Raw genomic sequence first — 4052 nt, 5'->3', positions numbered from 1 at the left:
AACATCCATACTAACCGATCATAAAAAAAACACATATTGCAAAACGATTAGGCAATTATAACATTCATATCCCATTAACATACATAATCGATTAGCATACAAGTCCGATCAACAACATATTGTAAGGCGATCGATAAATCATGAAAGCATATACATTAAACACTAACCGATATTGAAAACAGGGAATTGATCAGCAAGAAGTCTCCGTAAGTTTGTGGTTGCCGTCACAAGTAAAGATGCTCTAGGGTTTTTAGAAAAATAACCACTGATTTCATGCATTCCCATATATACGTATCACAGTAATGGGCCAAGCCCATTGGAAAGACTGGGCCGAAACATATCGAAGGATATGTTTCGTGCTCGAAGGATATGTTTCGTGCTCGAAGGATATGTTTCGGGGTCGAAGGTTATCCTTCGTGGTCCTTCGAATCCTTCGAACTACATGTCATCCTTCGAGGGCTAGGTTAAAGTTAATATTATAATAATAACAATTCTAATATTATTTTCTATCACCACAAATAGTAACATATAGGCAAACAACTCGTATAATTCAAGTCCACAATCCAACAACTAAACAGTCAAAGTCAAAGTCAACGCGCAATAAATGCGAAAGTGAAAGTCAAACACTCGAGTTGTCACATTATCCCCAACTTGAAAGAAATTTCGTCCCGAAATTTAGTACGCACTTACTGAGGAAGCTAGGTATCGTTCACTGGTTTTCCTGGGGTGTCACAATCTTGTCTATCTGTTTTTACTTTTATTTTCTTTTCAGCATTTTAGTTAGTTTTATTTTTCTAGTTTAAAAATCTTTTTCTAACATTTTGATTTGATTAGACGTTGAGGATAAACCAGTACTAAAAGCTCTTGTGTCCTTGGACGACCTCGGTATCTTACCAACACTATACTACGTCCACGATGGGTGCACTTGCCCATATGTGTGTTTAGTGTTAGTAAATATCGTGTTTATAAATTTAAAACTTGGCTAAAAAGTGTAAAAAGGGCTTAAAATATACACCTAAATTATATCACACTTCACACGCATCAACCCCCCCCCCCCCCGGGCGACGGTCACAATGGGTGAACCACCCATTGATTTTCTTGAATATTTTATTAGATCATGTTGGTTAATTAGTAGCACATTACACAATGGTTAATGGTGAAATTGGGTTTATAAGAAGGCACAAGAGTCTATGGCATCTCATTCACAATACACTTTCAAACTCACCCAACTCTCTCCTTTCTTCTCTTGTTCGGCTGACACCAAGCCCACACACCATCACCACCTTCAAGTTTCTTTCAAGCAATCCAAGGGCATCCAAAGGTGTTAGAGATCATACAATGAAGCTTGGTGTGTTCGGAAGCTCAAGGACCGCTTTCATTATCTTTTAACCACCACTTTTACACTCTTGAACTCCCCTAGCCTTGTGCTAGTGGTAAGTGTCTTAGATCTTCATCCTCTTCATATTTTTGATGGTTAATAGTAAAAGAATGATGAAATGATAAGAACTCTAAAGAAACATAATCAAGTCTTGAACATGAACTAACTTTAAGATGAAGTATTGTTAAAATGATGATGAAATCATGTTATTCTTATGTTGTTATGTTTGTTGAATGTTGTTTGTTAGTAAAAATGATATGGATCATCATATGGACTTGCTAGATCATGCTTAAAAACATGAACTAGCAAGATGTAAAAGTAAAAATGTTGTGGATGATGGAATCATCCACACATAAACTATGAACTTGAATAAATACATGTTTTCATGAAAAATAAAGATCAAAATAGGATGTAATCTTGTCGATCTAAAGATCCATCAGTGGTTTTTCGAAAGAACCAAGTGAAAAGTGTGAGTTTTGTTAAAACTTGGATCTTACATAAACTAATCACATTTTTGGTAAGTAAACAAGTGTAGAAACACTTGTGTAATAAGAAAATTTCACAAAGAAATATTTTTAGAAAATATGACTAGAAGTTGTGAAACACCAAACTATTTAAAAATGAAGTTTTAAAGGAACTAATCACATTTCGGAAGGTAACAAGACTTACTAAGTATGTTAGTAAGTTATTACATGTTTTTATAAATATTCAAGTTCATGAGTTTATAGTTATGCTTGTTTTTTTGACAAGTTTAGTAAATAGAGGTTGTATGTTGATGATTGAGAATTGATTGAATGATTTTACAAAAGAAAATGATATGCTAGTAAGCATGGACGCCTCCATTTACAAAGGAAACTCTGGCGAAATTTTTCTAAAAATTCAACACTTAGAAAATATTTTTCTAACAAGTGTTACCAATATATTTTAACTTGGTTTTCAAAATAAACTTCGCCATGATTTTTATTACAAAAATACTAAGTGCCGGAGGTTGATTTTCGTAAATAAAATTTGATAAATATATATTTAGAATATATATTTTATACTAAAACTCTTGTGTGATTATTTGTTTATTATGTGAACTAGATATATTATTTTTAGGATAAAATAATATAACTTGTATATACGATGAAATTACGACTCCAAAAATAATACCAAAACTCTTACAAAATAAATATTTAAGTTACGCAAGTATTGTTGCAATACGAAACGCTAAAACGTAACTTATGTAATATTTCAGAAAAATACCTTCATACTTATATTTTTGGTAAAATATTATTTTGGAAAATTTATGAAGTAAAATATAACATTTTTGGGAAAAAAATATATATATTTTGGAATTAAGATGTTTTAGACAGATAATATAAATATATTTCTCTAAGTGGGACTTAAAATATATTTTTCGGAATTACAAAGTGTACATGTATAAATACCCCCATCCTTGGGAAGGAATACACATATAAAATACCTAAGAAGTGTGGATACGAAATAGTTTCCTAACTATTTTTCCTAAATACAAAAGTTAAGTTAAAATAATTAATATTATTTTAACAAGTATAATATCAAAGTAACGCAACTCAAAACATTAAACCCTAAGCCAAGGCATGGCCCATCCGTCTAATAGACATTAGTACGTGTAGGTCGTCACGCAGCATATCGAGTTTGAGATTGACGTTACAGGATACGCACTTCTGTGAGTTCATGTCCCCCTTTTCTCTTTACTGTTTTCAGTTTTATACTTCGGGGGTGAAATACATGCGACAATTATTACAAACATTTATTTACATGGTATGGTTAGCGTAGGGAGGGTTTACTACTAGATCATGTGAGGGGTGGGTACAACACTTAAGGCCATTAATCCTCGTTGTTAGGACCGAGGGACACAAGAGTGATAGATCTATTTGGGTGTAGCGAGCCCACACCCGTGAGGCCGGGGCGGCCCATAGAGGTGACTGTGTCTTACCGCCGAAGCCCGGTAACAAATTTGCTAGGTTTGAGTTTTCCTGCACCTTTTCACACATACCAGTGGCTTTGCAACCCATTGGTGATCTCTTTTTCCTTATTGCTACATACCAGGGACTTTTATTCATACATGAAAAGTTTATACATACTCACTTTTACATGAACTCGCTTAACTTTTGTTGATTTTTCAAACTACATGTATTTCAGGAAATTAATGGATCTGGCGAAGTATGCAATCGTGTCAAGCTGCGTAGGGAATAATGATGTCATCCAGGTTTAGGAGGTGTGACCCTTGCCTGGACGGGTTACAAGTCTTAAACCATGTTTTTAGTCAAGTCTTTTGTTGTGTCGTGTGAACATGTTTTAATTATGTCATGGTTGTATTTTGTTTTATGTGTCGACTTTTAAAACAATGGTGTTGTGGTAACTTTTAAAACTTAATGAATGGATGACTATCATGTGTTTTATTTTCATATAGCATTGTTATGATTGTGCTATGGTATTAAGAAGTCACACCAAATTAAACCCACACTTCCGCAAAAGCCAGGGTGTGACAGAAAAGATAGAAGAATGAAGTTTGGGGGCGTAATGGTCATTGGGTGAAAGTTGAAACATGAAGAAATGAAAGTTGGAAAAACCCGCCGTAAGTTACGGTCGATTAGCCGTAAGTTACGGCCGAGCATAATTGCAACAAAGAAAACCGAATGTGTCTGCC

The sequence above is a fragment of the Helianthus annuus genome, chromosome 16, assembly GCF_002127325.2.
Source record: "Helianthus annuus cultivar XRQ/B chromosome 16, HanXRQr2.0-SUNRISE, whole genome shotgun sequence".
Taxonomy (NCBI): Eukaryota; Viridiplantae; Streptophyta; class Magnoliopsida; order Asterales; family Asteraceae; genus Helianthus; species Helianthus annuus.
This window is presented reverse-complemented; position numbering follows the sequence as displayed.